Source organism: Temnothorax curvispinosus, unplaced genomic scaffold (genome assembly GCF_003070985.1).
Source record: "Temnothorax curvispinosus isolate PA1 unplaced genomic scaffold, ASM307098v1 QBEX01016179.1, whole genome shotgun sequence".
Taxonomy (NCBI): domain Eukaryota; kingdom Metazoa; phylum Arthropoda; class Insecta; order Hymenoptera; family Formicidae; genus Temnothorax; species Temnothorax curvispinosus.
The window spans coordinates 169,281-182,428 of NW_020225959.1; the positions used below are offsets into that span (position 1 = coordinate 169,281).

Sequence of the window (13,148 nt, forward strand, 5' to 3'; positions counted from 1 at the left end):
TGCATACGCGAGCCTCGGTCCCGCGGCGGTCTCTGAACTCCCCCAGCAAGGTAAATAACGATCTGAAATTCTCACGGCGGCATCTTCGATGGCGGCAGCGGCGGCGATTGCGAATTGAAGGCTCGCGGCTACGAGAATCGACGAGGGAACTACTTTCTTCGATAAATGAGTTATTCGCCATTTAGTATTCGTCGAACAATGGTCCGGAGTGGAAAAGGCAATGCGCGTTCGTAGAAACTACTTCGGATCCCGAAAATTTACATAGACTGAGAAAAAGAATATTTAGATCCAAAAAAATATTTATTAGGTAGGTTATTAGCCTCCTAATAGCTTATTGACTTATAATATAATACACATATTTATTTAGAATTAGATATTTTTATTTAAATTAAGTAAAAATATCGAATTCTAAATAAATATGTGTATTATGTTAAGTAAATAAGCTTTCAGGAGCCATCTAATGAATATTTTTTCGGATCTAAATATTTTTTTCTCAGTGTACAACAGACCTATATTGCAAGTACACACAGGAAAATAAGATATTTTCATAAATTTTCAGAATAAAGAAGGATTGGCATAAAAAAGGCTATGTCAGGGATTAAGGAAATCATCTCTCGGGTTTCTCGTTACATTTTTCGAAAAGTCTTGGCCTTTTGTTCTTACGCTTCCAATTCCCTTGATAAGACTTCAGTTTCCATCATCCGCGAAACAGCATAACGGAGCGCGACGCGATCCTTACAATGTTTTTTTACCACTAGACGTTATATCGACATAATCTTCAATAAACGCATAATCTCGCCGCGCCGTCGTATGCATTACGCGAAGGCTACGCCGCGCAAAAAGAGATCAAAGCGGACTTTACGATGCCTTTATGTCGGGGTTGGTAGCTCGGAGCTAAGGAAAGAGATTAAACGCAAACACGAATGGTACAACGAATCGGCTAGGTAATGTCGAAGCGTATTGACTTACGTCTATACGCGTGCTACAAAGAGACATATATCAGTTACAGAACTACGCTGTCGAAGCAATTTCGACCGAACCTTCTTCCGCAAGAATGTCATACATACGAGAATCCTATATGTCGCTATGCGGATTGCGGATTCGCATACGCGGATCTTTCTCTAATTTTCGTTTTGCAAACTTCGAGTTTAATCTTCCTTAATGAAAATCTTGTACCAGAGTGTTTCTATATCCTCCCACTCAAGATGTTACAATCTTTACTTTAAAGAGACACGTTGAAAAGTCAATATTTCTAACAAGTATTCCGCATATAAATTCTTTATATTACGCACTACAATTTTGAACGATAAATTTTCCGGTGATGTGAGACAGAAGGAATGAAGACAGCGGAGAAATATATCGCCGCATAATACAATATCATACAATTTGCTTTGTGCGCGGATTAATACTATACAGTGCATTGTGCGAGATGAATACGGATGATATAAAGCCAGAATAGATTAGGGCACTGTTGCGCGTCAATACGCCATAGAAATCCAGTCCACTCGGTGTCAGTATCTGCAATCTATTGTGGTATCATTTTCGAGTGCAATTCGGTAACTTCATTAATTAGACAATGGTGCGTTCAGCGTGGCGTCTTAACGAGGAACGACGGTAATTGTCACAGTTTCGTGACCAATGAATGACCCTCTTAGAATCGCAGTGATCCGCAAATCCTGGGTGTAATGCGATTGAAGGAAACCTAACCGATCCTTGAATCTTTGGATCTTTGAAGTTAAACGTAATAGAGATTAGCAACATAATAAAAAATATTTAAGCCCCGATTTAAAAAATAATCTAAAATATGATATATTTCTTCACACACACACACACACACACACACACACACACACACACACACACACACACACACACACACACACACACACACACACGCACGCACGCGCACACACACACACACACACACACACACACACACACATGCACACACACACACACGCACACACACACACACACACACACACACACACACACATTCTTACATTAATCACCAAAATTACTAATATAAACAACACATGGTCTGTTTTTCCTTTTTAAACTTCTAAGCTAAAATACGAATGTTACTTTCCAATATTAGATTTAATAAAAGGAATTACTATTAATTCTCGGAAAAAAACCAACTTGGTCCGTAAATATGTAATTTAATTTAAACGTGAACATGATAATGTATTCTAAATAAATAAGAATAAAACAAAATATGTATTGTATTAAAAACTGTCGTAATATATGGTGATCGATAATGAATCAATATAGACATCATATTTTTAATTAATGGATCCTAAAGTAAATAAAGAACGATAAAAAATGACTTCACACAGCATCCGAATTCCGAATATTAACCGATACTTTCTCACTGTTAATGTCGTGGAAGATAATATCGGGCGACGGTTATATTAGGGCAATGCAGTAGAGGAGTGTCGCGCAAGTAAAGTGTCGCGCGTGTCTATGTGCGCTCGCGCTAGTTAAAGGTTTGACTAACGTGATCCAGCGCGTTAGTTATGATAAATGGCCAGACAGTCGGCGAAACTTTGGCTTATAAATCTATCTTACTGTCAACCTTGCACGGCCTACGACCGCTGACCGTCCCCGAGGCAATGGATCGTATAACCCGTCGTATAACACATTTGCCAAAATTTCTCGCATTCGGGATTGCGGGGGATATCGTGTTGTAAGCTCAATCCAAACTTCCGTGCTTAATACGCGAACAAATTTGTGCGCGTCAGATTTAATTGACATGAATTAACCGCCGATCTGTTAATTATCGCGACATCCGTCAAGAAAATGTAAGATATATAAGATAAGAATAAAAGCAGAGTATCAAATTCCATCTTAAAAAATGCTGAGATTAAAATACGCAAGACATTCTATTATACGATGTAAACGCTGATTTAATATATAATTATTTAAAAGAAAATAAAAATACAAATGTAAAAAACTTATTCGTAGTCGAAGATTAATTTTTATCTCGTGACAGAACTACGGTCTCGTAATTTTTCTGGCCGCATTTGCGTGGCGTCGAATGAAGCGTCGGACGAAGGAGCATAAGCGAGAAACGCGAGGTCCCTCACGAAGTCGGAAAAACTCACACAGCCAGTCTGTGAGCATACTTTCGATTAGTCTTTCTCGCGAGGAATTTTTCCCTTAAAGTCGCAAATGGAGCTGTCAGTCGCGACGACGAAGCAACAGCTTTATAGTGAAAGTTTCCCCTTCGACTACGGGGAAGAGAAGGAAGCGAACTGTCGTAACACACGACGCTTCAAGATCTCGAAGTAATGTCGGCTGTTACATGCGCGCTTCACCCACGCGTTAACGTGCACGTTTGGTATGCAAAACTCCAAAATGGCTCGCAGCTCTTTATTACATCGCAAACCGACACCTCCAAATAAGAGGGAGAAAATTAAAGACGAGGGAAAAAAACATTTCACTTCCATTGGTCGCTTGTCTTTGCGTGAGCATTTTAGGGAAGAGAGGCGAGAGATAATATGAGTTCGGAATTACTACATTTGTATCTTTGGTTTTTAAAATGTGCGATATTACGTTAATAAAGGCAACAGTTATATCAATGACGTTTTATTTGACAAATCCAAAATTATAATTTTTAATTAAAGGAAATCTTCGTTTTTCGCTTGTTCATAATTGTAATATTATTAACTTAGGTTTTTTTGTTGAAAAAAATTACATCCTGCAATTGCATTCCGATAGAAAAGAATGGTTAACCGTACTAAGGAGATATCTTGTTCAAGTAAAATGTGGAGTCTAAGCGGATCAATGTCCGCAATCACTTTGTTGGCAAGCCGCGAGTGTGTCTGATTTAAGGGTTAAGTGAACTGGCGATCCGCTACTACAGTCACTAACATACATTTCACGATGGAGAGGTAACACGGGTCTCGAGACAAAAACACGGGCGAAGGAACAAACGATAATCTCGTGGAGCAAAAGTTGAGCGCGTCCCGTTTCGATCAGAGACCTCCCGTATCTCGCAATTTTGGAAGAAACGTTGAACTCGCAAAATGATAAAAAACGACTATAGGATATAAAACTCCCTGATGCAGAAAGAATATGCATTGTAATAAGCGTCGGGCGCCGCGACGTCTAGAGCGAATCCCGAAAGATTTCTCTACGAATATTTTCGTGACCATCCAGCGGATTGCAGACGCGGTAAAATTTAATTAAAACGCATTTCTTTAATAAGCAAACACTGAAAAAAACACTGTGTCCGCACTTTACCGAGATAATGTTGTAGCAAACAATTCATTTTACGATTAGAGGCTTAAGGATGAACGAAATTAATTGTCTTTTACACTTAAGGAAAAGACAGTGAACTTTATTTCTCTTAAACTCTTTCTATTCTATTTCTTAATTAGGTCAGTTATTTGAGAAACAAGATAAGTCGCTTCCATTCTTCAAAGTTACACAATTGTTTCTTCTAAGAAATATTACAAAATAATTTCTTTAACTTATTTATTTTATAAACGCATATTTATTTTATACGACTTTTTATCTCATAACTTATTTATTTTATATTACTCTATATAATCTCTCTCTATATAAAAGTATTTCTTATATATCTTTTTGATGTTTTACAAATAAAACGTTTAAATTTTTCCACGATATAAACTTCCTTCATTTATTCTATTTTTCAAATAAGAGTACATAATTTCTCTTAAATTCCATTTAAATAAAGAGAATGTTAAAACATCTGAATTGTTGATGCTACATACACATTTTCTATATACTATTTATATCTAATGTCTCTGTCAAGAAAACAGAGTGTATTCAAATTAGAAAATCATGAAAGCTTAATTTGTAATACCGATTAAAAATAATTTTCCACAAAATAGATTATATATACGAACTACTTGTTCTATTTCTTTTCTTTTCCGCCATGCTTCGCAACAGGATTAAGCGTACGGGAACAGCAGCGAAAATTAATTTTCTTCTCGCATCTACTTCACATTATTTACTCCTGATTATGTGTTAATAGAAGATGACGTTACATTAAGGGGCTCTTGCATTTAAGAAGATCTAATTGTATGATAATCCTTGTACATCATGCGTTATATCATAAAGAACATTTATTATAGAGTGTAGAACCGTAGCTTTTCCTGATTGCAAAGATAAAAATATTATTTATGGACATATAATTATACGTATCTATCACATATATTACGAAATATTATTATTTAAAAAGAATTTGAGATATAAATCTGAAATCTATAAAATAGACTTTCTAATAAATTACTGAATTCTATCGCATTTATTCTACGAAAGTTGATGTTATAAAGAAATTGTTCATTATACAAAAATCGAGCGCGCATAAGTAAACTTTCTACAAAATGAACGGAAATCATCAACATGTCTCGTCGCTCGTTGAAAGTTCCAACTTAATTAACATGGAAATTCGTTACAATTCCCCTGCAGATCGGACATTGCTGCGGCTTGCGCGACTGCACCTACTCAAGCACGCGCGATATAATCCTGAGCGCGAAGAGTTAATTAGTTCATAATTCTCCGCAACAATGCCTTTATTAGCGTGGGTAGGCAACCAACGGCGTAACTCATATCCGAAATCAGCATTATTAAACAATGTGTTATTTAACAAACGTACCGATTTTTTTTTATTCGTTATGCCCAGAGGATGCTAAAAAAGAGACAGATATTTGAAGCAATAAAAGTAAAGAACGTACATAATTAATACTTTGTGATATTTCATCTCATGCTTGGTGATATTAGATGTCTATCTTCCGTTATTGGAGAAAATACTGTGTGACGTGTGATACAAGAATTAAATGGTCTAATTAAACATCTCACGTTAATTGACTATAATTGCCTCTGCTTTAGCGCGCAAACTGTTTGTTATCCAGCACCTCGAAGATTTGTGCGTTCCTTCATTCACCGAAGCAGGGATCCTCTTATCCGAGCGGATAACATCAAAAGTTTACGAGATTCGCAAGCGAAAAGCGTAGATAAGGCTGCGGAGGTACCTATTTAACCTCCACCCTTTGTCTCCCTTCCACCCTTACTCGCTTTCTTCCTCGCCCCCGCAGTGGCCCCAGTGCGCGATGATCGTATCTTTCTAATTTCCTCCTCGGTCTATCCCATTAGCTAAAGCCGATCATTAACGGAAGTCGATTGGCTTATAAAAGTAATCAAAGCGGAAGCGAGCAGCTTTGTAAATACTCGACTAGCGATTTAAATCGCGGCGATTACTAAGGAATATCGAGTAATAGTAAATCGCAGAGAGTGAATCTACACCAGTTATCGATCACCGAATCTTATGTTTGTAAGCAAATTTGCAAGGCAATCATATATTTTATACCGCAAATCGTCGTTTTCATAACGAGTTTTCTCCCCGTTATGCGTTATTGAGAAAGCGAATATATATTCAAACATTATACGATATTTTTCGTCACTTATGCGCGAGTCAGATAAAATAGAAGGATTTTCAAGACTCAATCGTCGCAAATGCATGGAAATATTTAAATGATCACTCGAGGTGTTGCAGCCTCTTGCGCCTCGATAAAGCGCGCTTCAACCTTGCTTGAATAATTTCCTTGAATTCTTTCTCTCTGTCGTTGGACTATTCGAAATTTTAATCTCGCCCGGCGATGCGCGACTGTCGGAGTAAGATTAACTCTGTTTTTCACTTTCACCGAATTAAAATCCATTTTCATAAGCGTTCGCGCGCGCGTCGCGCTCCTCCGTGGCCGCCTAGCGCGACGCTTTAACTCAACGCAAAACAACGGGACCGTAACTTTTGATTAAGATGACCGAGGAATTAAAGTCCCTCCGCCGGCAAGGGAAAAAAAGCAAAACGCGCGAGTCAGAGTCAGAGGCGAAGAGAGGAGAGGGGAGGAAGCGGAGAAAATTTATGCGCATTTACGTGAGAACAGCGCGGTTTCCGGCGGTTGCGCGCGTGAAAAAGGGACGGCGCCGCGCGGCGGCAGAAAAGAGAAAGATCGTGTAAAGAGAGAGGCGAAATTCTAATCGCCTCTCTTTTTCTCGCCGCGCAATGGCCGCCGCTTTTCGAAAAAACAAAAGAGGGATAGCAATTTCCTCTCTTGCCCATCTGGCGAAAGACGATTTCGTGATCAATCGGTGAATACCTTACGAGCGTCGAGCCATCGTCCTCGGGATGCAAGGGAGAGATTAATACGGTCTTTGATGCTGCAATATAGTGAGGCCAGAGCGCCACCTCGGCATCGCCTTTTGTAGCCGGTAATTGCTACTTAATGCTTAATTGTTATTTAACTTGAAGACGTAAAAGACCCTTAATACCCACGTCAGTTATCTCGGATTATGAACCGAGGAGAGAGAGACTTCAAGAAGATACAATAGAAACTTCATTGAAACCTTACTTACTGAAATTTAACGTTGAAGGCAGTAGTGAAAATAGCAAGTATAGTAATAAAAAAATATAAAGTGTCTCTGGAAGATTTTCTAATGTATATAATAACAATTAAGTAATAACATAAATAATATACTACTGTAAAAATACTATTGAGTTCTTGAGATTGCTTTTAACGTTTAATTGTTAAATAATATCCGAGGTTTTTATCTGCAAAGAATAAGGTCAATCAAAGACGAACTGTCTTAACTGTATTAATGCGAGAATCACGACACAATTCGATTTAATCCCGGGGCAAGATAATTCACATGGACTGTGCGCGATCGTACAGTCGAAATAAGCGCTCTCCTCTGCCCCTTTTCGAATAGCGGACGATATCACGGATGTATCTTACAAGATGAAGACGACTTAACGGATTTCAGTTCGCCTTTACGTACGTATAGCGAAGGCGATTACATCCGTCGGATTACCGAAACACGCGACTACGCTCCTACTGTTGCGATGGTTCCTTAGAATATCCCTCGACGAATTTGTCTTTTAGGGTAAGTGCCGGTCTTAAGGTCGAGATTCCATGGGGTTACGTATGTATGTACTCGCGTCAGGGGGTTGCGGGTACGCCTGTACCACGAGCAAATCCACCAGGTTCAAATTTCATTAAGCCGTAATCCTCGAAGATCTCGCTCTTCGACTGTACACGGTAATTTAGCAGATTAAGCGACGCGCCGTACGTCCCCGAGATAACGTGTACGCAAAGCCGCGGCCCTGGTTAACTCTCCTCCGCTGGAGTCCGCCGGAAAATAGCGGGAAGAACTTTGAAGATGCGCAAAAGTTACGCGAAACTTCACTCGAGAACACCTTATGACATTGTTTAAAGTTTAATCGCGGTATCCCTCTCAAAGGAGAAAAAGATGCCGTAGAAAGAACGAGGTAGAACGCTTTCCTTTTACGGCAACGGCGTTCGCTGAATGTGAACTATAAATCTTAAATTATTTTTTTTACTATTCGCGGAACTTTTTTGTACAGAACAATCTCAAATATCTAGCGAGAATCTCCGGAAATTTTCTCAAAGAATACTTTTCATTCTTATGTCAATTAAAATGTGCTTTGACCAATTAGGAATCGATTTTTCTTTAATACCTCAAAGCAAGATTCAATATATAAAGTTTCTAAACTTTATAAACAACGGCAAGTTACGTGTAAGTACTTTGTATATATTTTTGAAAGATAAGATCGGGGCTGTATAGCTCTGGGGGTATGTCGTCCATGTACTATTTTTTAGTATTTATCTTGAGAAGAACAGTGGATAAAAGACCGCGAAATAATTTTTTTAGATTCTAAATGGTTCTTTTAGATTCTATAAAAAACCCATTTCACGAATGTTTATCCATGTTATTTATGTCCCCCTCAAGATAAATACTAAAAAGTAGCACATGGACAACACATCCCCTGGAGCCATATAGCCCCGGTCTCCCCTACAATTAATAAAAAAGTTCTGTCCTTTCATTAAAGTCAAGTGGACTTCATTCCTTTCGGATATTTAAATTTAGAACAACTTGCTCATCAGAATAAAAAATGGATCGTGCGTTAATTACGGCAGCGTTTTATCGTACAGTAGGATCTAGATAATCCACTTCCGCTCGTACAATTAGTTTGCCTGAGGTAAAACAAACATTCTCCTTTATCATTAATTACCCGCTTGCCAATCTCATCGACCATCCCGATCAAACAATCGATTCAACGTGATCAAACAAAGTAGCGAAGTTATACTCGGCAACGTGATCACCCTAAGTATTTGTATTATTCACCACATGATACAATTTATAATCAACGGAATATTCCGATTATTTATGTATATTGAACATAACGGCAAATAAACTATGTATATGAACTGATCCTTCTCATAACATTATTGAAGGCTATCTTAGAAAGAAACTGTCTTAAATATATGAAACTCATAACAATTACGATTATTTCAAAATATTTTTATTTAATTATCTTGATTCAAATCAAGATACTTAAATTATATATACATATTTACATTTAAATTATACATATTATTTGATTCAAATCAAGATAATTAAGTTATACATATTTATACATATACATATTTATTTTTAAATTTATCTCTATCTTTATAATGTATTTCCTGTATCTTCCCGATTGCTTACAAAAAAATTATAAGCCATTAGTTCTGGGATTTTTTAGAAGATATATATGAGATATTTTATTTGCTCCTTTGAATTACGCGAATTTTAAGTGTTCAGGGAAATGTTAAAACTCTATTCTAAGATTTACATGAACCGTGTCGTACAAGTTAGATGCAACCAATCGTGCAAATGTGATGCAGACGAAATAAGACATTGCGTCAAAGATATAACGCGTACAAGGAATTTCAAATTCCTCTGGTACAACTTCAAATCGAATTTCTCATCATATAAGATGTGAAGTTCCAAATGCTTCTACAAATTGCTCTCACATTCAGAATCCCAAGTCCGAATTATCTGAAATCTTTCATGTAGTTATCTTTCGCAGACTATCTTGCGGGGGATCTATTTCGTCGAGCGATAACGTGTCATAGAACTAATTGACAAGAGAAGTACGTGGAAAATCCAGTTACCTCGAAAACGGCAGAAACTACGTAGAACCGTCGAAAGAATTTATATCGCGTAATAAATCTTCTCGTGCGAGATTATTATTTGCGATTTAAATAGAATTAAAGGCATAGCTGAGAGTGTTTAATTGTCACTGTTTGTTTTTTTAACAAATTGAGTCACATTTATCTCAATTTATATACATATGTATGTAAAGCCTCATAAATCTATGTTATGGGAGCAGTTGAAGAACATCTGATATTTCACGCGACATGACACGATTTGTTGATATTGCGTTTCCTTTTCCCTCCAAGCTTCCTAAATGCAGTCAAGCCACGTGTGCTTCGCCCCGCCTCATCCAATCCAATCGTTATCATCGTATCGCAATGTAAGACGTGTATCTTCCCAATCCAATGGGCGAGCTGTCTTTGATAAGGCACGTTGACACTTAGGGCTGTAGCACCAGGTCTGATCAAGCATACCCGAATCCGATCGAAATGCGAGTCACGCGTCTAGTAGTGGCGAATCCGGTCCTTGTATGACGGTCATTCGCCGCCGGTGTATACAGTATCTAAATACGAGTGTTATACTTGCTTGATTACACCTTTGATCCTCTCGCCGCGTTCCTCTCATTAAGCCGTGCCGCGTTAAGATCCCGCCAGCATCCCGGCGAGCGAATTTATCGTCGCGAAATGCATTTCCGCATCGTGCCAGAGCCTGTGGCTTAAATTTCATTACAGCGATTACGCGCGGCGGACCATAATGCACCGTGAATAAAGCCCGTGTCGCGCGCCGTGCACAGGAGACAGCGATACACACTATACGAAACTCTCGTGTGGACATTTCCTCCTTTCATACCGAAATACCAATAATTTTGGATTTACTACCTTCTCTGCATCTCAAATATAGATATAATATAGTCCAGAATCGCCGCGACTAGAAATGGTTTATAATGATAATTTCTTGGACAAATTTTTTTTCTCTCCTTTCTCTCTTTCTCTCTATCAAATTTTACTTTTTCAGAATTTTAATTCAAAATATAATCGCTAAGAGATGTTAAACATTGAATATTCAAAAAGTTGTAACAGATGCCGATGATTCTCGAACTCTTTCGTAAGGAAACATTCATCCAAATTAATTAAAATACCCACAAACAAATGCTCCGCCTCAGAGCCTTACGTAACACTCGAATAATTACGTAATTATACAATATTTCGCTAGAGAACATACATTTTGCTAAACCGCGATAATATCAGCAATGCGTATAACTTTCCACATCGAGTGAATCAAACCTAAGGCAGTTCGCGAAAGTGTCTGTCGAGCACGCCTGTTCTTCGTTATTTAGTTCCGGGGGAATTTAGTGGACCAAGTGATATTACCAACTCTGGGATTATTTAGAAGCCCGCGGCCGCAAGGTCTCACAAATTCTGGCGCGCAAGGTGCGAGCGTAATATACTGTACTGCATCCTGCTGTGCTGCTGATGGCGTACGTATTTACGGACATATGTTCCGCAGGAATCGACGTGCTCGCCGGATATGACATCTCGATATTCGCACTGTTTCCCCAATTTATATGTACTTCGATTAATATCTATCTCTATCGCAAATTAACGCAAATATTAGTACCAGCTATGTAACATCCCGAATAAAAAATCTCAGCTAAAAATCTGATAAAGTATTCCCGGCTCTCCGCGCGGTATTGCGCGAAAAACGTACGCGTCGAGAAATTCGAAGAATTTCAACATATTTTCAACAAGCTGGACATGGCAATACGTTTCTGCTGTCCTGCCATTCACCTGTGAATGGCATCGCAGTTATTGCCTCGCACAAAGTCTCTCGTTATATACCTACCCGCTCTTTTTTTTTTTCATGGAAAAAAATTTTTTGAATAGACGTACAAAGATTTAATTAAAAATTAATGGCAAAGTTCTTTCACAAAATATGCAATTCATTGTGAATATATTGTGAAACGTAATGCAGCGCGTAATTAAAATGGGGCATTTAATTCAGTACGTGGGGAGCAAACTTTCCTTTCTTGAACTTTGAGAGATATCGCGAGCAAATATATTCGTAATATTCTCGAGACTATATATACCTTGAAAGAAAGATTAATATATCTATACAATATATATGTATAATTATTCCTCAAAGGACATATTGTCTGAGTAGATTGTTTCGTAAGCTTTATTGTTCAATTCAAAGAATGCGCCGTTCAAGTTTTATGTAAACCTTCCAAAACGCTCTCGCACTAAGAAGATTCGTTCTCCGAGAAAACTCGAAGAAGTCCGCGCAACGTAACGGCGCACGATGTTATTCCGTCTACTTAGAGTTTTGCAGCGTTTCATGCAAAGCGAATGCAAAACACGCCGCCATCGGTGCACCTGGACAAACTCCGACTAGCAAAAACGAGGTAGAGATCGTCGGCGATGTTTCCGATGGGACGGGGTGTTTCGTGAACTAGAAATCTACGTCCGTTCGTCCGTGAGACGATATCGCAGACATCACTCGCGATTTCTTCTTTCTTCACATCGCTCTCCTTCCCGATCCTTCCCCATGCACGAACTCCCCTTGCAGCAACTCGGGAAATCACCGATGGCAGGAATGAATAGAATATATGGCAGTCACGAAATATCGTGCGCCTTCGATAAAACGCGCCATCAACCGAAAAATATCCTATACCGGTTGTGCCTGCGCTATACTTTTCAGATACCGATACGGAGCCGTAAGGTAGAACAAGGATCCTAAATTCATCCTCAATTGGTTCCGAGAAATCGATTCCGAATCGATCAAAGGAGATTTCGCTGAAATTAAGATCGGCAATTCTGACACGATACGTGAATCTCGCCGTCCTTGATTCGGAGCAACAAGTGCCAGTGACATGAGCGCTAAGGAGTTAAATATATAGAGTGTGTGTCCGTAGAGTATACATTTTTCTTCCTCCCGATCCTCTCTGGTTATCGAAAGATATCAGTCGCGCTCCGTGAACCCGTTCGGGACGCGTTCGAAGGCATTCCGAAATGTAGCGGATCGTGTACGTGTCATACAGTCACGCGCACCGGAAGTCCGCACAGCAGCACGTACGCCGCGCCCTTCTTCCTCGCACATTTACCCAGTTCCTCCTCCGGGAGACTTTTGTCGCGACTCGAAGCGGCGGGCCGGAAACGTGACATATCGAAGTCAGTGTTTTA

General features: G+C 38.9%; 1 protein-coding gene across 1 annotated transcript in view; it reads right to left on the bottom strand.

The window, feature by feature from the left end:
- The window catches only part of LOC112466430 (cadherin-87A), a 197,593-nt gene that overhangs the window by 163,524 nt on the left and 20,921 nt on the right, over positions 1-13,148 (bottom strand). The gene's annotated exons all lie outside the window — the stretch shown is intronic.